Below are 26,241 nucleotides of genomic sequence, written 5' to 3'. Positions count from 1 at the left end.
TTCTCTTAGCTAGAAAGACTGAGGATACTGTATTCAGAAAGTCCCCCCAAACGTATATGAAACTCCCCTATGTGTACTTTCTCACAATGCAAACTGGTTCAAAGTAATATTCATCAAAGATACCAATAGGCTCAGAGACCTGGAGACCACGACGGGGGAATACTCCCCGTATGTAGCCTCATCATCCAATCAGAGCCTATTTCTCTTTGAATCCGACTTTCTTTAGTTGGTGAAAAATCACAATTTTTCACATGTGTTCCAAAAACATTAAAGCACTTATCTGCTTGAAGGTTCCGATGGAATGAATCACGTTTCGCCCCTGCGTCAGGGAACCTCCCTACAATGAATGGGAAGTGTCAAAAAGAAGCAGGTCTCTGCAACAACAACAAAAAAAATACAAATTTAGTTTAATATTGTATTCTAAAATAACATTCCTAACAGCAATTTTATAAACATATAGGCTAATTGGGTGGGCACCTTATGGTCTTTCAAAAATGTCCGGCTTTCAAAGATACAAAATGGCGGAAAAAACTCTGCCAAGTTAATGTAAAGGGGAACTATCATAATGTCAAAAGAACACAGCTGTCAATAGTCCCAACCAATGGGAACAGGGAAAATGTGGCTGTTTTACATAAGAACATAAGCAATGCCTCTGCTGGGTCAGACCTGAGGTCCATCGTGCCCAGCAGTCTGCTCACGTGGCGGCCCAACAGGTCCAGGACCTGTGCAGTAATCCTCTATTTATACCCTTCTATCCCCCTTTCCAGCAGGAAATTGTCCAATCCTTTCTTAAACCCTAGTACCGTATTCTGCCCTATTACACTCTCTGGAAGCGTATTCCAGGTGTCCACCACACGTTGGGTGAAGAAGAACTTCCTAGCATTGGTTTTGAATCTGTCCCCTTTTAGCTTTTCCGAATGCCCTCTTGTTCTTTTATTTTTTGAAAGTTTGAAGAATCTGTCCCTCTCTACTCTCTCTATGCCCTTCATGATCTTGTAAGTCTCTATCATATCCCCTCTAAGTCTCCTCTTCTCCAGGGAAAAGAGTCCCAGTTTCTCCAATCTTTCTCTCTCTCTCTCTATTTCTGTCTCTCTCCCTTTCTCTCTCTCTCTCTATTTCTCTCTCTCTTTCTGTCCCTCTCTTCTCTCTCTATGCCCTTCATGATCTTGTAAGTCTCTATCATATCCCCTCTAAGTCTCCTCTTCTCCAGGGAAAAGAGACCCAGTTTCTCCAATCTCTCAGCGTATGAAAGGTTTTCCATCCCCTTAATCAGTCGTGTCGCTCTCCTCTGAACCCTCTCGAGTAGCGCCATGTCCTTCTTAAGGTACGGCGACCAATATTGGATGCAGTATTCCAGATGCGGGCGCACCATCGCCCGATACTCTGCCTAGAGTTATTTAAATATTCAGCTGGATGTGTTTAATTGTCCTCCGTACTTCCATTGCTTTTAGTGGAAGTAAAATCCGGATGTATCAATCCATCCTCCTTTTTCTGGAGCCATATGGTCTCTGATATACACTCAGGTAATTTCTCAGATATCCCAAGCTGCATCATTATCCTACACACACCACTTATTATTAAAGCTTCACCCCATACATAAGCTCATGCTTCCCCATTTCAGACATTCTCAACTCCTCTGCTGTCCCAAATACTCCCACACACGGCACACACCAGACCCCCTGCCCTCCACACACTCCAAGCCAGACATCGTACCCGACCCAAGAAGCAGAGCTGCTGAGTTATCCAGTTCCAAGAGGGAGATTTTAGGTGAGTCCGACATTTCTGACAATCCTACCTGATGCATTACGGGACTTGCAGCTCTGATTTCAGTGACTACAAATCCCATAGTGCTTTGGGATGTAAGTTCAAAACCAGCACTGGCCAGAATGGCTCCACCTCCCCTGGAACTGGGTAACTTGGCAGCTCTGAGGTCGGGATCTGGTGCCATGTCTTCATTTACATCTACTTAGGGATTTCCCCCTCTTTTACACCCCAAAAACCTACACAAGGTCTTCTTCCATAACCCTGCAATCATGGATCTTGAATCTGTCCACTAGGTGTCACTGTTAATCAATGATTAATACTGCCTCCAGACTGGCTGCTTTTCCAGATGAAGGATGGACTCTGCTTAAAGCACTCCAATCTGAACGTTTAGCCATGAAAATCCTTCTCTATGGTGCAATCTATTACCAGTCATTACATGAACTCCTAAAGCAGAGCCTTTCCTTTTGAAAATGTTTTATGCCCTGCTTTCTTGCAGTTAAGCCAGAGGTGAATCTTGCCTAAGTATATCCGGTCTAACAAAGCAAGAAATATGGTTTCTCAGCATCCAGAAACTAATGGGAGGGTGTGGTGCAGTGGTTAATGCTACAGCCTCAGCAGCCTGAGGATGTGGGTTTAACTCTCACACTGCTTCTTCTGGGCAAGTCACCTAATCCCCACCCCCTTTGCTTAACTGGGATAGACAGGGAAAAATGCTTGAGTACCTGAATAAATTCATGTAAACCATTCTGAGCTTTCCTGGGAGAATGGTACAGAAAACTGAATAAATAGTGTGATAGGGTTAAGTCTTTGATAACCAGAGCTGGTACTGTGACATCATAATGCCTCATTCCACCAACAGGAGCCAACCTCCTCAGTGATGTCACAATGGTTTGATTGTCCTATACTTGGCTCACTTTCACTACGTTTTGATTTCTAGAGTGGTGCAGTGGTTAGAGCTACAGCCTCAACACCCTGAGGTTGTGGGTTCAAACCCACGCTGCTCCTTGTGACCCTGGGCAAGTCACTTAATCCCCCCATTGTCCCAGGTACATTAGATAGATTGTGAGGCCACCGGGACAGACAGGGAAAAATGCTTGAGAACCTGAATAAAAACCATTCTGAGTTCCCTTTGGAGAACAGTATAGAAATTGAATAAATATTTTGAAAAGTTTCAGCCTCTGATAACCAGAGCTGGTATTGTGACATCATAATGCCTCATTCCACCAATAAGAGCCAACCTCATCAGTGATATCACAATGGCTTCATTGTCCTATACTTGGCTCACTTTTTTTTTATTTCTAGAGTGGTGCAGTGGTTAAAGCTACAGCCTCAGCACCCTGAATTTGTGGGTTCAAATCCACTGCTGCTCCTTGTGACCCTGGGCAAGTCACTTAATCCCCCCATTGCCCCAGGTGCATTAGATAGATTGTGACAGGGAAAAATGCTTGAGTACCTGAATAAACTCATGTAAAGATGTCCACGGAGAACCTACGTTACAGGTAAGTAACTACACTTTAGCTCCCTTGGGAGAACGGTATAGAAAATCAGACCCAGGAGCCCTTTTAGCCTATGCTGGAGTGCAAGCCCAAAGGTTGCCACATTTGTTGAAGTTTTTTATGTCAAATCAAAGATCGTGATTTGGACTTAATGTTCAGCTTTCCTAAATCCAGGCTATTTCTCTGTCCAGGCGGACCGGAGGGCAATCTGACCGACAGCGCCCCTGGTGGCAGAAGCAGGATTCGAACCCCGGCATCTCACCTGCTTTTCCAAGCCCCAGCTGGCGCATGCTAGAATAAGCTGATGCGTATGACTTTTGAGGGGCGCCACATGATCCTCTGAGCCCCGTGGGACAAACCGTGAGGTCTGTCATCGCAGAGGCGATGCAGCACAGTAAGAAGGGGTTAACAGGGAAGGCTCTTCCCCCCTCCCCCCTCCCCACTGTTATAAGCACAATCCGGGGTCTGTGAAACCCTGAAGCCCCCTCCCCGCGTCCACCAGCGAATAGGGAGAAGCTCCTGTGATCCCTGTCCCGAAGCGCCGCCTGCCGCAGCTCACATGGAGTTTCAGTAGAGCCTTCAAAGACTTCGGCTCTTCTTAGCAGCGCCCGAAACCCTGCAAAGCTCCGGTTTCCCAGGTAAGAAGAGGCTGGAGTCTGGGCTAAGCCTAGTTCCATTAAGCTTGGTTTTAAGAATCCAAGTTCTTTTGTATCACGCACTTGCCTCTCAGCAGGGCATCTTTTCTGTGTTTGGTTCTAGTGGATTTTAAGTTTATGCAGGATCGGTGCAGGGTGAGAGCTGGTCCCTTGTGCCCTTTTGGGGAGAGGAGAGAGGGGGGGGGGTTTCTCGGCTGGTAAGTTTTTCTGAGCCTGGAGATTGTGTTTGAGTGGTTTGAACTAGAAACAGAATCAGTGACCTTCTGTTCTTGGGCTGGCTCTTCTCTTTGTGGGAGCTATAAAAGACACCTGGGGGATGGGGGAGACCCTATTTCAATCCCCCCAGTCATTTTGGTGAAGATGAGCGGCTAGACTGCGTAAAGTAAGAACATATAGGTTTCAAAGCGATTTCTGTAGGGAAACAGGTGTTGCCCTGTCGGGGAATTAATCCAGTTGTAAAAGATGTCTTGTGAAAAGCCTGGCAAAGCCTCAACATTGCCCCCCCCCCCCCCTCCGCCTCCCCCAGCCATTAGAAATCCTGAAAATCTTCACTAACACCACACCACAGTTTTTTCCTTAGCATCCGAAGGGGCTGCTGTAGCTCTCAAGGGGGGGTTGGGGGTTATCAGCACTTACTGTATCTATTCCCCCCCCATCTCCAGGTTCTGATCGCTCTCTGCCCCCCTCCCATTTCTGGAGGCAGGTTTAAAAAAAAAAAGTATAGTTTTTTCTGGTGTGATATGAATTTACACCGCCTAGCTCCGTGCATGGTGAGGTTAAGTGACTTATTTAAGGTCACCAGAGCCCCTAGTCACTCCTCTCTCACCCTCTGGAACGTGGCTCCCGCTAGGTTCTGACAATCGGCTGGTTATCTCCGGGAGTGCCAACTCCTTCCTAATTGCAATGCTACATTAACAGGGCACATGAGACCATCCCACGAATTCAAGGCGTTTGCAAACTTACCACACATTATTGCAACAATTAAGGCTACGTTAAAACAACCCGGACCAGACAAGAGTCAAATTTGGCTGCAGCTTTATTGGTTGAACAGTTCTTGAACTAAAGATACGTGAAAAGGGCATTAAAAAACAAAACAACCCCCACATATCCACTGCCAGCAGGTGGAAAGGAGGCGTCGTAACACTGGTGTCTGATTCTACAGAAAAACAGAGACCGGAACCAGAGCTAGGTGACAGCCACTTCTTGCCCTGGATGGATAGCATGGAATCCTGCTACTCTTTGGTTTTCTGCCTGGCACTTGGGACTTGGGTTGGCCACTATCGCAAACTGGATACTGGGCTTGCAACTCTTGGTGGGGTTTAAAAAAAAAAAAAAGGTTTGGATCATTTCCTAAAAGAGAAATCCATAGGACATAATTGAGATGGCTTGGGGAAATCCACACTGTTTATTCCTAGAATAAGCAGCATAAAATCTATTTAGCTTCTTGGGGATCTGGGTTGGCTACTTTTGGGGAGAGGATACTGGGCTTGATGGACCTTCGGTCTGTGCCAGTGTGGCAGTTCTTACGGATGCGTACTGGGGTTTGCAGAGAGGATTTTAAGCCAGTTTTATCTCCTTTTGTAACCAGAAGGAAGCCCCTGCAAGGTTCAAAGGCAGACGGGAGGGGTTCATAGACAACCCCGCGAAAGACAAAGGTGCGCGCCGACAAGACGGAGGCGCGCCCCGAAGAAAATGACAGTTTTTAGGGGCTCCGACGGGGGGTTTTGTTGGGGAGCCCCCCCAGTTTACTTAATAGAGATCGCGCCGGCGTTATGGGGGGTTTAGGGGGTTGTAACCCTCCACATTTTACTGTAAACTTAACTTTTTCCCTAAAAACAGGGAAAAAGTGAAGTTTTCAGTAAAATGGGGGGCGGTTACAACCCCCCAAACCCCCCACAACGCCCCCACAACGCGGCGCGATCTCTATTAAGTAAACCTGCCCCCCCCGTCGGAGCCCTAAAAACAGTAATTTTCTGTGGCGCGCGCCTCCACGCTGTGCTCAATTGTCTGCGCGGGCCTTTGTCCCGGCGCGCTTTTGACCTGACACCGACGGGAGGTAATAAACATGTACGCATGTCTGAGCAAAGCTGAAAGTGAAAGCACACATCAACACCAGTTCTGCACCTAAATATGAGCCCTTGCAGAAATTTTGTCTGCAAGAGGTTTTTGCGAGGCTCATATTTAAGAACATAAGAAATACCTGCACCGGATCAGACCTGGGGGTCCATCTAGTCCGGCGATCCGCACACGCGGAGGCTCAGCCAGGCGTACCCCGGCAAATACCTTAGTCACTCGTATCCCTCAATGCGTCCTGCAAGAAGATGTGCGTCCAATTTTTCCTGAAATCCTAGAATGGTGGTTTCCTCCACCACCTCTTCCGGGAGAGAGTTCCAGGCGTTCACCACTCGCTGTGCGAAGCAGAACTTTCTGACATTGGTCTTGGTCTCAGCTTCAGTCCATGACCTCTTGTCCAAGTCACATTTGACAATGTGAATAACGTTGTTACTTGCTCATCATCCTTTCCCTCCGCTGCTGAGTGAGCTTGCTCCATTTTATCGATTCATTTTAGTATTTGAAAAGTCTCTATCAGATTCCCTCTCAGTCTTCTCTTCTAGAGGGTGAATAATCCAAGTTTTCTGAGGTGCAGGGCAGGTTCTGATGTGTGCGGATATCTTTGGACATATGCAAAAGAAGTCACGCTTACTGTGAAAAATTGTGCGCTTGTGTCTGGCATCCTCCCCTGCCCCCCCCCCCCCTCATTAGCTGGAAGTTTTCAGGGCATAAAATTTTGTATGCCATCAGTTTTTGTATGGTGCAGTATTACTGGTCTGGATGGGCAACTTTAACAATGAACTGGGTGGCCCAAATTGGTCGCCTTTGAGACCTGTCTGGAAAGGTCCTGGGGGGAGTTGGTAGATTAGTGGCATGAGGGCTCAAAGAGGGCGGGCAGTCTGGGGAAGAGGTGGGGGGAAGCTATAGGAATTGTGGCTTTCCACCCAGCAAACTTCAATTTGATTGGGCAGAGGCAGGGGAGTAGGGGGCATATGGGAGAGGACCCTCGCCTGTTTCTCGGATGCAGCTTTCCCTCCCTTCCTGAAAATTTGAGTCTGGTCAGAGTCTAAGGGAGATTGAGAGTGTCGCAGCGGGGGCTGTAATCCTGAGCTGGTGGCCGCCGCGTGAGTGGACTGCTGGACACGAAGGACCACTGGTCTGACCCAGCAGCAGTAATTCTTATGTTCTTCTACCGGGTATTGGGCTCATCGGGTGATTGGCTGAAAGCTCACGGAGCGGATGCAGGAAATGGGGCATATAGGTTAATGCCACCCCCAGGCCTTAGCTGGTTTGTAGGGTCAGGGGACTATAATTTGGGTTCTTTTATATGGTGCCATAACTAAAGCTTTCCAGACATTGGCACGCGGACAAACCCCGTGGTGACATTTGCGTAGAGGACTAATGTGCACTGCCGCTTCCGGTTTACACTCTGAGGGGGGTGTTGGGGGGAACTCCTCCCAGAACACTTAGAAGTCCTGGTGCTCCCCCCCCCCCCCCCACTACACTGAAAACTTCCTGAAAACTCCCGAAGAAAGGAGAATGGGAGTTTTCAGTGTAATTAGTGGTGGTGGTGGTGGTGGGGGGGGTTCCCCCCTCACATCACCCCTCAGAGCGCAAACCTGAAGGCCTGAAACCGGCAGAAGCGGCAGCAAACATTAGTCCACGCATATGTTGCCGCGGGATTGTCGGTGCGCCAATGTCCGGCACGCTTTTGAAGGGTCACCTTTTATATTATACTTGTTGGTAGCTCAGGAGGTTTTTTTTTTTTTTTTTTTTTAATTCTTTGCCCAATTGTATTTTCCATAAACGGAGCTGCAGCCTGGTTTATTCCATCAGAAAGTGTCTTTTGTCTGATTTACTGCAATCAATATGTTTAAAGGTATGCCAATGCTTTTCACAATGTCAAGTGCTGAAATAGATGTGTGGATGGAATGGTAAGAAAGAGGGAGGGGGGGGGGGCATTCCCGATCCAGGTGTTATATGCTCACGGTAAAAGCCGCACGTTCGGATATCAGCCGCGACTCTACCATGAGCCTTTCTGCATCAGCATCTCAGTCTGGCCGTGTGGAACTGAGTGAAATTCTAAGCCTTGCAGGATTACATTTGTCTTAGAAACGCTAGAGCCTAGAGATTCCAAAATGTAATAGGTGTAAATGAGAAAAATATCCCAGCAACACCCATGACCTGCACCCTGAGCCCCTCTGTGCTAAACTCTGTGGTCAGAGGAGTGGACAGATACATCTTAGCCTGTAATTGGGGGCCCCTTCCCACACCAATAGTTTTTGGGGTTCTGTGGTTCATGGAGGGCTTCAGGTACACAACCCAAACCAGCTTTCGCTTTCCGTGCAAAGTAGGACAGAGCATTCCCCCCACCCCCTCTCCCAAGAGCTATTCAGGGTTTAATTCAGCTCTGAACAGGACTTGTGCAGTTTGAGGCAGAGGTTATGCACCGGAGCGCCCACCTTCCTTCTGGGAGGCACCTGTTTGGTCAACCTGCCTTTATGGATAGATTGCTCATCCCACACGCTCCCTCGAGATCTCTTAGATCGTCACATCCAAACATACTTTTTGCCCTGTCTCTTAAGACGTTCCATACCTGCCGTACAACTTCATTTCCTGTTACTGCACCTCTTATCTGGAACTCTCTACCCTCACAGCTCAGGGAGGAATCCAACATAGATAAATTCAAAGGAGCTTCTCGCACTAATTTTGTCACTTTCCTGGACTCCATAAAGGCAATCTTGAATATCTTTTCCCCTTCCCTTTTGTCCTCTCCTACTATGGGCCAGATTCACTAAACGCACCGATCGTGTCCTGACCAGTTTGCGATCATTCCCCGACCTGATCCACTAACCTTATGGCCGATCAATCTCCCGCCCAATCCGATCCGCCCATGCAAATGAGGGGAAACTGCCTGCATAAGTAGGAAGGCAGCGAGAGAAGAAACACCGATCCGAAAAGAAGCGACTGCTGAGGATCAGTCGCAACTGTCCTTGCCGACTTTCCTGCTCTCTGCCGCCAAATGACTCCCCATAGTTCCGCAAAAAGCGCAGTGCAATTCGAGCCCGTGGATGCGGCGTCTTCTGTTCCATTTCACTCAAGTAAACTGCAGCCACCCCTCCCCCCCTTTATTTTGACCTCGCTTGTGCCGAGAGCAAGCGCAGGTCGTATCTGCGGCCATCCAGGATGGTCTGGGCGTGCATGGTGATCGCTTTGCAGTGATCCTGTGGGGTGTGCGTCCGATCACATTAATTTGCATGAGGACTCGTAGTGAATCAGTTGCCCGGCAAGGCTCGCCCACCGATCGCCCACCAATGGTGAGTTAGTGAATCTAGCCCTATGTTCTTTTCTTCGACCCTCTATCCCTTTCCCTCGTGTTCCCTGTTTATCTGTTTTCTTGTTTGTAATTTGCCGTAAAGTATATGCATATCGCTTAGAATTTTGATAGGCAATTAATCAACTTTTTAATAAACTTGAAACCTTGAAGTAGGGGACTTATGATTGGCAGAGGACATTTTAAGGTTGCTCCAAGATGGGAGATCTCCGAAAACCTCTAGGCGTGCTTGGATGCGACATTAAACATTGGAGCCATGGAATCACTTCTTAGTTTGCTTCTGCAAACTGTCTGTTGTAGGCAAGAGAATCGATTGTCTTAATTCACCTTGAGATACCTGTTTGTTTCCAGTGCCTGGTAATTGCCAACACGTTGCTAAGTAATCTTGAGTTCTTCCTGTGTCTCAGTATCCCGAGTCAGACCAATTCTGGGGTGTCTGGGAGCTGATATGACCAGGGAACATGGGCTACCCAGAAGACCGGCTAATAGGTGTGCTATGGACTAGTCAGAAACGAGCCAACCCGTGGCTGTTGATTAAGGCGTGAGCAATGTGAGAGCTGGCAAGGTTTGGAAATGGTGGAGCCGATCGAATGAAGCAGCACCAGAGCGGGACGCGGAGAGGAGACCCCGAAACGGTCCAAGGCCCTTTTGCTCTCTTTAATATATACAATTGTAGTTCTACCCTTTCTTTCCCTATGTGTCCGTTAGTCTGTATGATTTTATTTATTAGCTTTTATGACAATGTATTAAATTTTAATTAACCTGTTTTATATATTTTTTATCTGTAAATCGCTTAGCAAATTAAATTAAGCGATTCAACAAGTCTAAAATAAACTTGAAACTTGAAACTTGCTGCCTGCTTTGACTCTTGATGTGGAGATGAAATCATTTCTCACTTAAGAAACTGGAAAAGAGCTCTTCCATCGACTGTCCTGGATAACATACCGAGAATCAGGATTTGTTGTCGGAAGAAAAGACCAGCATTTAGCACCTGCGAATCTGAAGGTGTCCTCTGAGGAAGGCAATTTTGATTGCCAAAACCCGGATCCTGGTTGGGACTTTCCTAGGATTCCATTCATCTGGGACTTCATACGGTCGCCGTACATGAAGAAGGACATGATGCTACTTGAAAGGGTCCAGAGAAGGGCGACTACAATGGTTAAGGGGCTGGAGGAGTTGCCGTACAGTGAAAGATTAGAGAAACTGGGCCTCTTCTCCCTCGAGCAGAGGAGATTGAGAGAGGACATGATCGAAACTTTCAAAATACTGAAGGGAATAGACTTAGTAGATAAAGACAGGTTGTTCGCCCTCTCCAAGGTAGAGAGAACGAGAGGGCACTCGCTAAAGTTAAAAGAGGATAGATTCCATACGAACGTAAGGAAGTTCTTCTTCAGCCAGAGAGTGGTGGAAAACTGGAACGCTCTCCCGGAGGCTGTCATAGGGGAAAACACCCTTCAGGGATTCAAGTCAAAGTTAGACAAGTTCCTGCTGAACCGGAACGTACGCAGGTAATGCTAGACTCAGTTAGGGCGCTGGTCTTTGACCAAGGGCTGCTGGGCACGATGGACCACTGGTCTGACCCAGCAGTGGTAATTCTTATGTTCTTATGATATATGTTCTTTCAATAAATGTGACTTTCCAGTCAATAAACAAGGAGCCCATCTTCTCTTGGGTGGACCCTGAGCTGGACTCAGCTGCTCTTGATTGAAGAATTCCTGTCCTCTGTCTAGCTTCATTATTGTGGAAACGCTGTCTGTAAAATGCATCAGTCCTGACAGGATAGGGTGAAATTTGCCTTTTCCTGTATCTCTCTTTTGTCTTCCACTTCCTCCTTCTTTCCCTTACCATCTCCTCCTTTTTGTTCTCCCACCACTCTCCCCCCTCTTAGAAAAAATGACAGCTTCTTTTCCTTCTGCCATACCAGGCTAACATTGATACTTCTGTGGGGAAATGAAAACTGGGGGGGGGGGGGGGGGGGGGGGGGGGGGGGGAGAGACCTCCAGTTTGATTTGTCAGCCTATGTGGTGTAATTTCAGAAAATGCTGCCCAGATTTCCTTTTGCTGAGCCTGAGCTGGCCAAGGATATCACTTTGTACTGAGAACAGATTATTTTTCCCTAAGCCTGGCCTAGATCTGCCAGCGGTGCACCACAGAGCCTAAAAGATTATTATTTTCATTTAGGGGGTGGGGAAAGTCGAATTTTGGTGTATTTCTTCTGGCGTTAGGCAGTACAATACCTCCCAGCTGCTTTGAGTTCATTCCTTGTAGAAAAATTTGTGTTGGCTTTACAGAACGTCTACTTGTATCTTGCAAAATGCTACTTTTGCCTTTTGGGTGTGCTGGTGGGACATGAAGTGTGTTGAACTACATTTCCCATGATGCATTGTAAAGGGACAGCTTAGTAGCACTATTTATGCCACATTTCTCCTTTGGCCCAATGAAAACGATCTCCTTTCTACGTGTATTGCATCCTTTGCTAATTACCACTGTTTATGATCTCACAGCAAAGCCCGGTTGGATTATATTTCTTGTGTGCTTTTATGCCCATCAGAGCTGTCCACTCCTCATTGCTCTGTTTGAATGTGGTCTGGAGCAGTAAAGATGATGTTTGCTCCATAACCAAGGCTTGGTTCTTCTGTTAAATGTTCCTTGTCTGGATCATTCATGGAAATGTATTGGTTATCATGCAAGGATGTAGCTATGGGTGGGCCTAGGCTCACCCAGTCTGGTGCTGCTTTATTTCTTCAGGCGCCTCTCTCTTCCCTGTCCCTCATATGGGTCTTGCATCTTTTTATCCCTTCCCCTGCATGGATCTAGTATCTCTCCCTCACCCTTCAAATTTGCATTTTTTTTTTTTTGACCAGCAGCAATGCAGCCAGACTGCCTCTGGCCAGCCTGGGGCTTTTCCCTCTGCCACAACCTGCCTTTGCTGATGCAGCCTCCTATTGATATTTGGGTAGGACCAGGGTTACCATATGGCTCCAGAAAAAGGAGGACGGATTGAGACATCCGGGCTTTACTTCTATTGAAACAAATGGAAGTAAAACTCGGATGTCTCAATCCATCCTCCTTTTTCTGGAGCCATATGGTAACCTAGACACGGCAGAGTGAGTTTATTATTGCCAGTGTAAACCATGCAGGTTTAAAGGGCACAGCAGAAATCACAGGAGCAGAAACTCAAGATGAGTTGCATTCAGATACAATTTTTCCCTGTCCTCAGAAAGCATATAATCTAATTCAGGGGTCTCAAAGTCCCTCCTTAAGGGCCGCAATCCACTCGGGTTTTCAGGATTTCCCCAATGAATATGCATGCGATCTATGTGCATGCACTGCTTTCAATGCCTATTCATTGGGGAAATCCTGAAAACCCGACTGGATTGCGGCCCTCAAGGAGGGACTTTGAGATCCTTTTACTTCTGAAGTAATGGAGGGTTAAAAGTGATTTGAACATTGGCTTTCCAGATCTCAATCCACTATTCCAGGGGTAAGTAATTCCAGTCCTTGAGAGCCGGAGCCAGGTCAGGTTTTCAGGATATCCACAATAAATACGCACGAGATAGATTTGCATCTCAAGGAGGATCTCGTAAATATTCATTGTGTTGATCCTGAAAACCTGTCCTGGCTCCGGCTCTCGAGGACCGGAATTGCCTACCCCTGCACTATTCTAAACACTAGGCTAGCTTCTGGCTATTACTGATTAGTTTAGTGCACCATTTCTAAACCTTTTTTATCTCCCATTTAGTCATAAAATATTCCTTACCAATGTCCGCAGGCCACTTAACAACATCAAAGATCCTCGTACTACCAGTTTAACCCTGAGACCTCTTGATGTTCTTCCACAACCCAGAAATAACTCGGAGGCTGCTGGTTCTGTAGAATCCCTAAATTATAGCATTGTAGATTTTTGAATGAAACTGGTGGTGGTGAATCTCTCTAAAGGGGATGTCGCTTAAGACAGCGTGAATTCACGTTGGAGCCCCAAATAGCATTAAAAACAAGACAAGTGATTTTTGATAAACCATAGAAGATGTTGAGGAGGCTTGCTACATGAAGCTCAAACCTTGTAAGTAACCTTGAAAGAGACTTAGCAGTGATGGTAGACACAACATTGAAGGCGTCGGCCCAATGCATGACGGCCTCAAGGAAAGCAAACCAAATGTTGGGTATCATTAAGAAAGGTATCACGGCCAGGACGAAGGAAGCCATCATGCCGCTGTATCGTGCAATGGTGCGCCCGCATCTGGAGTACTGTGTCCAGTACTGGTCGCCGTACCTCAAGAAGGACATGGCGGTACTTGAGGGAGTCCAGAGAAGAGCGACTAAACTGATAAAGGGTATGGAAAACTTCTCATATGCGGACAGGTTGAAAAAGCTGGGGCTATTCTCCCTGGAAAAGCGGAGACTTAGAGGAGACATGATAGAAACCTTCAAAATCCTGAAGGGCATAGAGAAGGTAGACAGGGACAGATTCTTCACACTGTGGGGAACCACAAGTACAAGGGGGCACTCGGAGAATTTAAAAGGGGGCAGGTTTAGAACAAACGCTAGGAAGTTCTTTTTTACCCAGAGGGTGGTGGACACGTGGAACGCGCTTCCGGAGGCCATGATAGGACAGAGCATGTTACAGGGCTTCAAAGCAGGTTTGGATAGGTTCCTAGAGGATAAGGGGATTGAGGGGTACAGGTAGGAGTTGAGATAGGTTATAGGAATAGTCAGGGACCACAGTACAGGTGATAGACCTGAAGGGCTGCCACGGGAGCGGACTGCTGGGCAGGATGGACCTCTGGTCTGACCCGGCGGAGGCAAATTCTTATGTTCTTATGTAATGAAATAGAGATTTGAGTGTATATGGGAATATTAGAACATATGGATGTTTGGTGGAAATAAAAGATGAACAAAGCCAGTGGTTCCCAACCCTGTCCTGGAGAACCACCAGGCCTAATGAATATGCATGGAGCTGATTTGCATGCCTGACACCTCCATTATATGCAGATCTCTCTCATGCATATTCATTAGGGCTATCCTGAAAACCCGACTGGCCTGGTGGTCCTCCAGGAGAGGGTTGGGAACCACTGAACTAAGCAAGTTATAGAAGTGACGGTGTTTGAAGATTGACACTGTATTGTAGATTTTTGGGCATTCGGTTTCATATGGTCAGTTCTAGACCATCATTGAATGCTGGTCATGTAACTTTCCCTACGTCCATATAATGGAGAATTCCTGCATGACACCTGTCCTGTTTAGTTTTGCTTTATAACCCAGCACTTTCCTCCTTCTCCTTTAAGCTTCCAGCTTAGAACCAAGGATGCAGCTATCTGGGGATTCCCCGCTCCTCCCTATTTTAATTCTCTTCTAGAGAATGATACGGGGACAAATTTTTTCCCCGTCCCCACAGGAACTTGTTTTCTCCTTCCCGTCCCTATGAGTTCTTTTCCTGTCCCTGCCCCATTCCTGCAAGCTCCGTTCTCATCTGCACAAGCCTCAAACCCTTTCAAATCCTAAGTATTAACATTCTAGAGCTCAGATTGTGATGTCATAATGCCTCATTCCACCAATGCCTAAGCTCCATCCTCATCTGCACAAGCCTCAAACGCTTTAAAATCATAAGTAGCAACATTCTAGAGCTCAGATTGTGATGTCATAATGCCTCATTCCACCAATGCCTAAGCTCCGTCCTCATCTGCACAAGCCTCAAACACTTGAAAACCATAAGTGTTTGAGATTTGTGCGGCTAAGGTTGAGCTTACAGGAATGGGGCAGGAGCAGGGACGGGATGGGGAAGTTGAGTTTCTGTGGTGACAGGGAAAATTTGTCCCCTTGTCATTTTCTATTCTTTTCCCTAATTTAATGAGCTCTGTCATTGCAGTCGCTGTGCGTGGTTCCTTCTAGAACCCTGCAAGCAGGAGCCCTAAATTTGGCCAGTAGGTGCCATTATGCAATGACGTGTGACTCTTTCCCTGGCTCAGGGGCTGGGTGCACTATGTTTATGGTATCCCCAGGGAGCAGAAGGAATTTATTTAAAAGATTATCAACCGCCTATTCCTAGGTGGCATTACAGAATAAAACAGGTGAGACTTTTACAGACATCTTGAATTACAAAGAAATAATTATATTTTAGGGAGCCATAATTAAACAGATCCATACAGTAGCATTCATCCTGAAGCCAGTATTAATCAGCACATCATTTATTGAAAAGCTTCTAAAAATAGTGCAGTTCCAAGTGTTTTTTTTTTTTAAACTTCTGAGTGTCAGATATCGCCCTTAGCGATCCAGTTAATTTGTTCCACAGCGTTATTTCCATGATGGAAATGCCAGAAGTTCTCGTGTTCTCCTAGTACATTTTTGAGAAGTCTGTCGCAGCCAATCGCAGAGTTCGGAGTGGTCGGTGGAATCCCGTGGTAAATGACTTTGAACGCCAGAGTTAGAGGTTTGAAAGTGATTCGTAATCGCACAAGCAACCGGTGCAATTTCTTCAGTCGGGGTGCTAGATGGTCCCATTGTCTAACCCCACAATGAAACCAAGATCCCTATACATTTCAGTGGATTGCAATGGCCATGCACAGTGTACCCAAAATGCCCGGTGTGTTCTTCCTTCTTATCGAAAATGTTATGCCAGTATATATAGAACAGAACAGTAAGGATATGAATTTATGACTAATTTATCGCCAGCTTAGTTACAAAAACCCATCTAAACTGAGTCTCACTGGTCTATCAAGTTTGCCCAGAACCTACTGTTATTAGAGGGCTTCAATGGCTGGGAGGGTGTAGATGGGCTGGAGTCGGTTTTGACGGAGATTTCGGCAGTTGGAACCCAAGCACAGAACCGGGTAGAGCTTTGGATTCTTGCCCAGAGATAGCTAAGAAGAAAAAATGTAAATTGAATCAGGTTGGGCAGACTGGATGGACCATTCGGGTCTTTATCTGCCGTCATCTACTATGTTACTATAAGTAAGGAGGGCTGTAGAGTAGGTTGGTTTAGATAAGTATCCTTTTAATTTAAGTTAAAGCCAATTTGCCTAACTTAACAATTAAGTTACGTAGCGTGCATTATTCTTTGTAACAACCGCCTAGAACTTTTTCGGTATGGTGGTATATAAGAATAAAATTATTATTATTATATTTAACTCCATACCAAATACTATGTAACAATACATTGCCTGTAACCTACCTAGAACTAGAGAGTTGCACGGGGACAGAAATCCCAACCATCCCCTCCCGTCCCCACCAGGATCCTCTCCGTCCCCGCCAGGATCCTCTCCGTCCCCACCCATCCACGTCAGGATCCTCTCCGTCCCCACCCATCCCCATCAGGATCCTCTCCGTCCCCACCTGTCCCCATCAGGATCCTCTCCGTCCCTACCCATCCCCACCAGGATCCTCTCCATCCCCTCCCGTCCCCGCAAGGATCCTCTCTGTCCCCACCAGGATCCTCTCCGTCCCTACCCATCTCCACCAGGATCCTCTCCGTCCCTACCCATCCCCGCAAGGAATTACCTCCATCCCCGTCCGTCCCCATAAAAAGCAGCAATTACTTTTGACCGGATCATCAATTCCACAGTTTCTTTTGTGTTTGCGCTGCTGTTTTCCTTGTGGAATCTCTTTGGTGGAACCCTTTTTTTGTTTTCTGTTCAGGTAATTAACTTATAAACACCCTCTTTTACTAAGGCTGATGTGCCCATTATATTATATGGACGAACCTTGCTTCCAAAGCCTTCCATCCCCATGGGAGTCCCGTTGGCTAGAGGGGGTCCCCGTGGGAGTTCTGTGGGCCAGAGGGGGGATCCCCGTGGGCGTCTCATGGGCCAGAGGGGTGTCCCCTTGGGAGTTCTGTGGGTTAGGGGGAATTCCTGCGGGATACCCGCGATCCCCATTCCTGTGCAGACCTCTACCTAGAACTCTGATTAATGAGGATTCGGCGGGATATAATATTGTACATAACATACCGTAATTCTATAATTTGCATGTGCAGGCTTTGCGTGCTAAGCATCGCATTCTGGACTCAAAGTTTACAGAATTAGGGTGTGTATACATTCCAAAATCAACCACACTCCCCATAATAGGAACCATATCACTGTATATGTTATGGTGTCATATCAGAGCCGGTTGACATTCTCCCTCATTGCCATCAGAATGAGGCACCTGCTTTTAATCACCTCGAGGCCTGAGTCTCGTGCCTGGCAGTTTTCACTGCATGATTTAATATAACATGAAATCTCTTTTTATTTCTGAAATTTGTTTCTCTGCTTTCATGGCGACGTTGCTTCTGAAATGCTGATAAAGAGCCAGGCCGAGATACGACCTCAGCTCCGCTCATGCTCAGAAGCAGAACTTAAGCCTCTGCATTCCATTGGGTTGATTTTTTTTTTTTAATGGATTTGGCAACTCTGTCTGAAGCTTAGATCTCTCTGGGGTCCAATTCTAGAAGTCTTTTAATTCTTTGGTCTGTGAGAGCCTCCCTTGCTTCGCTGTGCTAGTGGCCATTTCTCCGTAGCTGAGGTACAAGCTGGTTTCTGACCCCCCTAGTGTCAATTTACTCTCCCATCTGGTCTTGTCTGTTCATTCAGCGTCCTTTGCGAAGTCTGTGGACTAAGATGGATGAAACCGATTGACTTCGAAGGTCAGCAAAGTAGGAAAACAAGAGTTAGCACTTAAGAACCCAGTCGCGGAATTTAGTGCTGAGAGATGCCTTTCACTGGAAATGATGTAGATCGAGTGGGAGAAATGCTGTCATGATTACAGGTAAAGCTGGAAGTCCCTGGGCATTTTAGGTAATGCTATTTGTCCACAGTACAGCAGGTTAGGCATGACATTTGATGTGATCCAAATGGCTGCAGGTGAACCTTCTGAAAATGTGCAGAGAACAGTGGAAAAAACATCAAAGTATTTCCAGCCTCACTGAAGGTACTAAAGGCCTTAGATCAGCGTTTATCCTATAGGATCACACCCACCAAGACCTCTTTCCAACAAAATCTTGGCTGGTATTATTTGAAGTTTTATTGAACTTTGCAGCTTTGACAGTTTTCTTTAGCACAATGGTCCAAATGTCTCTCCACTCTGGTACAGAATCCTCTTTTGGCGAAGGTGATGACGTGTATTACAGGGTGTCTCCAGGAATAAACTGATCATTGGGGAGTTCCAATCTACACTCCATATAACAGTGTTCTTCAATGCAAGGTTCCCGTTGACCCTAGGTGTGCCCAAATTTTGACACCCACATTTGGGTGACCTACATAGAATCCAGGGGGTGGTGCTGGCAAAAACTCAACTAGTAGCAAGATTCCGGAACCCCAAATTGTAGCAGCATTACATGCAAAATCCCCAAAGAGTAGCGAGATTCTGGAACCCCAAATAGTAGCAGCATTCCGTGCTATGAATCCCTGACATAACAATGCCTTTCCCCCATTTCTTTCTCAATAGCAGATTATAGACTTTTCCTCCAGGAACTTGTGCAAACCTTTTGAAAACTTCAGTTCCACCATTATCTGGTATTTTATCTTTGTGTCTGTTTCTATGCACACCTTTGTGTTTCATCTAGGAAGCAGTATAAAAAAAAGAACTTTGAATGCATATTTAACCCCTCTTGATGCAGAGATTCATTTGCAAACATGGAGTTTACCTTCTGAGCCCAGAAACAAATGTTCAGCTGTGACATTGTGACAAAGAGAACATTTATTAAGAGATGAAGTGATTCTTTTCCATTTGCACTCGCCTAGAATCCCTCGACTTCTCTAAAGCTGGTTTTGGGAGCCAAAAATCTGAAAAGTGACCAGAGTCCCCATTTATGACCAGCTCAAAGCAGAATCTTACAACGAGAGTAAGAAGTCTCCAGAGGTATGATAGCCTTGAATGGCGGAGTAGCTTAATGGCGGTCCAGAGGAAGGCTACTAAAATGGTGCGTGGTCTTCGTCATAAGGCGTATGGGGACAGACTTAAAGATCTCAATCTGTGTACTTTGGAGGAAAGGCAGGAGAGGGGGGATATGATAAATAGCTACGTAAGTAAATGCGCATGAGTCGAGTCTCTTTCATTTGAAAGGAAGCTCTGGAGTGAGAGGGCATAGGATGAAGTTAAGAGGTGGGAGGCTCAGGAGTAATCTCAGGAAATACTTTTTTACAGAAAGGGTGGTAGATACATGGAACAGTCTCTTGGAAGAGGTGGTGGAGACAGAGACTGTGTCTGAATTCAAAAGGGCCTGGGATAGGCACGTGGGATCTCTCGGAGATAGAAAGCAATAATGGTTACTGCGGATGGGCAGACTGGATGGGCCATTTGGTCTTTATTTGCCATCATGTTTCTATGTTAATACAGTGGACTGAAATCCTGGGGAACTGGATTTGATTCTCCCTGCAGCTCCCTGTGACCCTGGGCAAGTCACTTAACCTTCTAGTGCCCCAGGGACAAAAAACACCTTAGATGGGAGCCTGCTAGGGACAGAGAATTTACCTGCATATGCTGCGTATATACAGTCCTGTGTCCATCTAGTACCACTATAGAAATGATAAGTAGTCATTTAAGGGACCGTCTGCTCTTCTCCCCACTGATGTGACCGGAAGAGTCAGGAAAACGTTCTCTTGAAGAATCTCAGCAAGAAGCAGTGTGGTTTCCAGGGGCCTTCTGGACAGCAAACTGGACTTGTGTCCTCTCTGGTAAAATCCTTGGAGCAGACTTATTACCCACATATGGGGAAACTCCCTTCTCGGTCAAAAAAAGCAGGACTTTGAAGAAATACAATGCAAAACTTCAGCCTTGATTTCCCTTTCTGAGCTCTCCATAGTACTGGGGGATTCAGCTCGCACCTGTCTCATTAGCTCCAATCCCTAGAAAGCGTCCAATCCAAGTTTGTACCTGAGGCAATGAAGGGTTAAGTGACCTGCCCAAGATCACAAGGTGGGATTTAAACCTGGCTTCCCAGCGTATGACTCTAGCCATCAGGCTAATCCATTATTTAATATTGTATGTATTGTAATGTATTATATTGTTGTTGTTTTTTTGTTATTTTAATTGTAAATTTTAAATGTACATCGCTTAGAATATTTGAATAAGCGATTGATCAAGTCACCTAATAAACTTGAAACTTGAAACTTGAACTCAATAGTCCCCAGACTCTTCAGCTAGGTGTGCAGCTCGCCCCCTGCTGCCTGTCTTCTATTACTGCAGAGAGAGAAAACTCTAGGGCAGTGGTATTCAACCCAGACCTTGAGGGCTGCTAACATGTTGGTTTTTAGAATATTCCCAATGAATATGCATGAAAGAGATTTACATATAGTGAAGGTAGTTGTCATGCAGATTTCATTAGGTATATCTGAAAACCTGACTTGGTGGCTCGTAAGCAATGGGAGTGAAGGCCATGACGCTAGGGGTCTCTACCTCCTGCCATCCTCTCAAATTGGCAATATCCATTCCTTCACAGAGTGAGTGGGGAATCCCAGGGGTCCCCTACACCTGCAAAGGGGTTACAGCAGGGGCGGATGAACTTGTCCTAGGCATCATGATCTCATCGGATGCCCCTGCCCCACTCTTGTTCCATAGATTGATTGTGTGATACATATGATGTAAGGATTAAGCTCTGCTAAAATGTGGTTTCTTCTAAGCAAAGACGGTTATAGACCAGGTTGGTATAGAGGAGCATCCCTGAGATTTAAGGAGAAACACTGGTTTCCTTCTCTCCAGTGAGATTAAGGCCTTTGCCTTGGGTGACGGGGGGAAGGGGGTGGTCTTCTACTCAACTGCGTTTTATTACAACCAAAAATATCACAAACTCCAGACCTAAATTAAATTAACAATATAAAGCTTTTATTCTTGTGATATAGGGTCTATATTAGGGCTCCAGACAGGGACAGTAATACTTTTATAATACAGAAAGAGGGCTTATTTAACGTGGTGACTTTTTTGAGAGTAAGCAATGCTTTCTTTGGCCTCTTCCCAGCACCTCCTTTATGGCTACAATAAAGGTCTATTTTGCTGCTGTATTTTCTCTTAATTCAAACCAGAAAATTGACTCCCAAGCATGCCAGGAAGGCAGCGATAAGTGATTGAGTCTTTGTGTATCTGGCGCCGACTTTAATAGCAGTGTTCATGTATTCAAATCTGGCAACTCCACTCGTTCTCTGGGTCCTGTCAGAAAGAGGTCTTCAACATTCGGGCAGGGGGGGGTGGGGTGGTGGTGTTCAATCCTGCATTAAGCTGAAGAAGGCAATAGTTTGCAAGGCCCAGGAGTAGTCGTGGGTGGGTCTGGAAAGGCCTGGCCCGTCCACTTTCATCTCAAGCCCACCCAGCTGAGGCACAAACCACTGGTATGACTGACAAGGGTCCCCACCAGCTGAATACATGCTAAGCTTGAACCCCAGGGCTGTGAGAACACCAAGGATGTGGTAAGAGCGGATAGCGTAGCTGGTTTTAAGAAAGGTTTGGACAAGTTCCTGGAGGAAAAGTCCACAGTCTGTTATTGAGAAAGGCATGGGGGAAGCCATTGCTTGCCCTGGGTCGGTAGCATGGAATGTTGCTACTCTTTGGGATTCTAGAATCCTATTATTCTCTGGGATTCTGGAATCTTGCTATTCTTTGAGATTCTGGATGGAATGTTGCTACTCTTTGGGTTTTGGCCAGGTACTAGTGACCTGGATTGGCCACCATGAGAACGGGCTACTGGGCTTGATGGACCATTGGTCTGACCCAGTAAGGCTATTCTTATGTTCTTATGTAGCACTCTCAGCCATGAATGCTCAGTCCTTGCACATGCTCAGTTTATGTGCAAACCAGAGCATGTACAGGGGTGCCAGTGCCAGCCAGTGGAGGTACAGTCACTGGCCACTATGGTGTTCTGATGGCCCAGGAGTTCAGGCTGCAAATGATTTCAGCTGGTGGAGCTTGGAGAGCTCAGCCAGCCAAGGTATTCATTTTTAAAGTTTGGTGTTAGGTGAGGTAGGCGGAGGCAGGGGAAAGGGAATGGGATGGGGGAGGGTGAGTGGGGGGCATAGAGAAGAAATGCACCAGGCCCACCCCTTCCACCTGTTGACCTACTCCAAAATTGCTTTCCGGTTACACCACGGATGCAAGCAGGCTGTGAGACCTCTTCCCCAGTTTCTGCCCTGGGCCGCAGCATATCCAACTCTGGCCCGGCACAGGAGGCCGGATAGGGAACCGATTCCCCAAGTAACATCAGCAGCAAGAACATTTTAGGCAAAGGAAATAGTCTGAGACGTCAGGAGGTTAAAAGAACTCGCTCACTAGAGGTTTGTCTGCAAGGATGAGGAGTAAGATGTGTGTGGCATCAGCAATCTAGGCAGAGTGCCACCCTCGTCGCAGAAAGGTGGGACCTGCTGGCATCACTGGCTGCTCGTACTAAGTGGATGCTTCCTTTGCCACAGAAAAGTCACCCGAGATTCCAAGGAACGATGTTAAGAGTTTACTGACCATACTTGTTCCTGCTCGGAAAAACTGACGTACGCTACCCTGTCCATGCGCCTATCGGCTGAATTTCTTAAACAAAAGTTTGGGCTATGGCTGTAGGTAAAGAGTCTTCCAACAGCAACACCGCGATGTCTTAGTGGTATCACTTGTCTGCAGCTGAGGATCCTCTGTTCTTATCTCATGCTTTCCACTGCCGCCTCCCCTGACCTGACGGCTTCATTCCTCTTTTTTTTTTGCCTACTTCTAGGGAGATATACAATATTATTCTGTGATGATTAATATATCACTACTTATTATTATCACAGCTCTTATAAATAAATACTAATAAATATAATTATATTATTAATAGTGAAGTGTTCAGACCAATACCCGTGAATTCTGTGGTCTCACCGAACTGGGGTACTTTGGGACCATCATAACACTTCTCTTGTCCCTTTGCCAGCCTCCTTCATATATATATATCTCTCTCAATGAGTCTTATTGTGTATACTTATAAAAAATCAAAGTACACTTATCTTGATGACTACTTCTTTAGGCTTGGCCTCTTTCTCCTTAGTTTCCAGCTTCGGTGAGATTAAAGTGCTTAATTCTTAAAGTGCTTGTGCTAATAGTGCTTGCTATTATCATCCGTGCATGTTAAAATTGAACTTAAGCCCGGCCCCCCGACTCGAGTTTCGGGTCCTTCGTCAGGAGGGGTCCCTGTTCGGCTTACTTCTTCTGGGTAACCACAGAATTCACGGGTATTGGTCTGAACACTTCACTATTAATAATATAATTATATTTATTAGTATTTATTTATAAGAGCTGTGATAATAATAAGGGGCTTCATTCCTCTGCCATCTTTTCGACAAAGATTAATTTCCTTATGCTGGTCTTTAGGTTTCTTATACTGTGACCCTTTGTGCTAAAGGAAAGTTTGCTTCTTGCATATTATTAATACTTTGGAGGTATTTGAACATCTGTGTCATATTCACTCTGACTTTTGTGTCCTCTAAGGCAGTGGTTCTCAGCCCTGTCCTGGAGGACCACTAGCCAGTTGGGCTTTCAGGATAGCCCTTTTTTTAAAAATTCTTTATTCATTTTCCAAAATTACATTAAGTGTTAAATATGTTCATTCAGATTAACATTAACTACATCACTTACAAACAATCATTGATATATTACATAAAAACATATCCCTTCCCTTTTCCCACCCCACCCACCCTTATATTCCATTATCACAGTGGTTCCCAACCCTGTCCTGGAGGAACACCAGGCCAATCGGGTTTTCAGGCTAGCCCTAATGAATATGCATGAAGCAAATTTGCATGCCTATCACTTCCATCATATGCAAATCTCTCTCATGCATATTCATTAGGGCTAGCCTGAAAACCCGATTGGCCTGGTGTTCCTCCAGGACAGGGTTGGGAATCACTGCATTATCATATAAAACATGTAATAATAAAATTCCCCCCTCCCTACCCCTTAAATCGATAAGTATATAAGGGAAACAATTTCAAATTAATCTTTACAATACTTTGTTAACGGTTTCCACACATCCTGAATCTTCTTAAAGTATCCCCGTTGCAATGCAATAAACCTTTCCATTTTATAAATATGGCATAAAGAGTTCCACCAGAAGTTATAATTTAATCTCCTCTTTCAGGATAGCCCTAAGGAATACGCATGAGGCAGAGCTGCATTCCTACCACCTTCATTACATGCAGATCTCTTTCATGCATATTCATTAGGGCTATCCCCAAAACCCAACTGGCTGGTGGTCCTCCATGATAGGGTTGGGGACCACAGCTCTAATAACTTTATTTTTTTATTTTTTTTTATTTTTTTTGCAGTGATTGGCCTGCACCATTTCTGTAACTCTCCTCTGGACTCTCTAACCAGTCATTGGAATCAGTCATCCAGAGGAGATCTCACAAATGTATTTATACAGGGGAATTATCACTTCCTTGGCTTCTACTGGCTACATGTCTCTCTTTGCACCCTAGCATTCCCCTGGCTCGTGTCACAGCCTTGCTACATTTTTTTTTTTTTTTTAAAATCTTGTGAGCCTCAAATCCCTTTCCTGTTTGGAATACGTTAGCATTTCACCCACACTCCTGACTGTTGGCACTTGAATGAATAGTTTTGCATTGCTTTTGCATTAAAATCTAATTGCCAAATTGTTGACCATTTCCCAAGCTTTTGCCAGGCCACTGATGCTATAATTTCCTGCTATATCTGGAGTGTCCATCTTTTGCAGATGTTAATAACATCTGCTAAGAGACGGAGCTTTCTAACGCTTCTGCAGTGTCAGTCTTTGTGCTTCACTGGTAACCTACTGGCTCCAGGATGCATTTGACTGGTTGCCCTCCCCAGAAATAACCCCTCAGGCATTTCACTAATATCCCCAAAACCCCAACTCCTTGTAAAATCTGAAAGGTCTGACAGTACACAAGGGCAGGGCATTGTTAAGTGACATTGACTTGTGTTCGAGTCCTAGCGACTTGATGAATATCATCACGTTTTCATGGCAGAATACAGAAGGAGATTGTCGGGCCTTTCTTCTACGCAGTCAATGTTGGCGCTTCAAACATGATCCTCCACCTCCAACACTGCCCATCTGCTGCTGCCCAGATGGAATAATAATAATAATAATAGCTTTGACCGGTAGCCAATGCAGTTGTTGCTAGAAAGGTGTAACATGATCATACTTCTTCAGATTACAGATCAATCGGACGGCAGCGTTTTGTATAAAGCATAATCTTTGAAGGATTTTTTGAGCTCCGGAAAAATGCACAATATTATTACAGTAGTCAAGTTGACTCAAAACCAAGGATTGCACAAGAAGTCTGAAAGAATTTATATCAAAATATGCTCTAATAGTTCTTCAATAATTTCCTCAACGTGTGGAGTCAGGGCATTAGACATTTGAAAATCTAAATACCCAGAGCAATATTTCACCATTTCATTCAAATCCTGGTGTGACCTGAGTGTTCTTGTTGCACCGTTAGTCCACATGGAAATGGAGAAATGGAAATACAGAACATAAGAATAGACCAAAGGTCCATCAAGCCCAGTAGCCCATTCTCACAGTGGCCAATCCAGGTCCCTAGTACCTGGTCAAAACCCAAGGAGTAGAAACATTCCATATAGAATCCAGGGCAAACAGTAGCTTCCCCCATGTCTCTCTCAATAACAGACTATGAACTTTTCCTCCAGGAAATTGTCCAAACCTTTCTTAAAACCAGCTACGCTATCCGCTCTTACCACAACCTCTGGCAATGCGTTGTAGAGTTTAACTATTCTCTGATTTAAAAAATATTTCCTCCTATTGGTTTTAAAAGTATTTCCCTGTAACTTCATCGAGTGTCCCCTAGTCTTTGTAATTTTTGAAGGCATGAAAAATCGATCCACTTGTACGCGTTCTACTCCACTCAGGATTTTGTAGACTCCCCTCAACCGTCTATTTTCCAAGCTAAAGAGCCCTAACCGTTTTAGTCTTTCCTCGTACGAGAGGAGTTCTATCCCCTTTATCAGAAATAACCTTAAA

At 45.6% G+C, this 26,241-nt stretch overlaps 1 protein-coding gene across 1 annotated transcript in view; it reads left to right on the top strand.

Annotated features, from left to right (window-relative positions):
* Positions 1-3,498: 3,498 nt before the first annotated feature.
* Positions 3,499-26,241, top strand: part of COL8A2 (collagen type VIII alpha 2 chain) — a 95,580-nt gene continuing 72,837 nt past the window's right edge. Inside the window, exon 1 of the mRNA XM_033957023.1 lies at positions 3,499-3,898. The gene's annotated coding sequence lies outside the window, so the exon portion shown is untranslated. The remainder of the gene's footprint in view (positions 3,899-26,241) is intronic.

This window comes from Geotrypetes seraphini, chromosome 8, assembly GCF_902459505.1.
Source record: "Geotrypetes seraphini chromosome 8, aGeoSer1.1, whole genome shotgun sequence".
Classification (NCBI taxonomy): Eukaryota; Metazoa; Chordata; class Amphibia; order Gymnophiona; family Dermophiidae; genus Geotrypetes; species Geotrypetes seraphini.
Note: the sequence above shows the minus strand (reverse complement) of the source record. Positions and strands in the feature narration are given on the sequence as shown.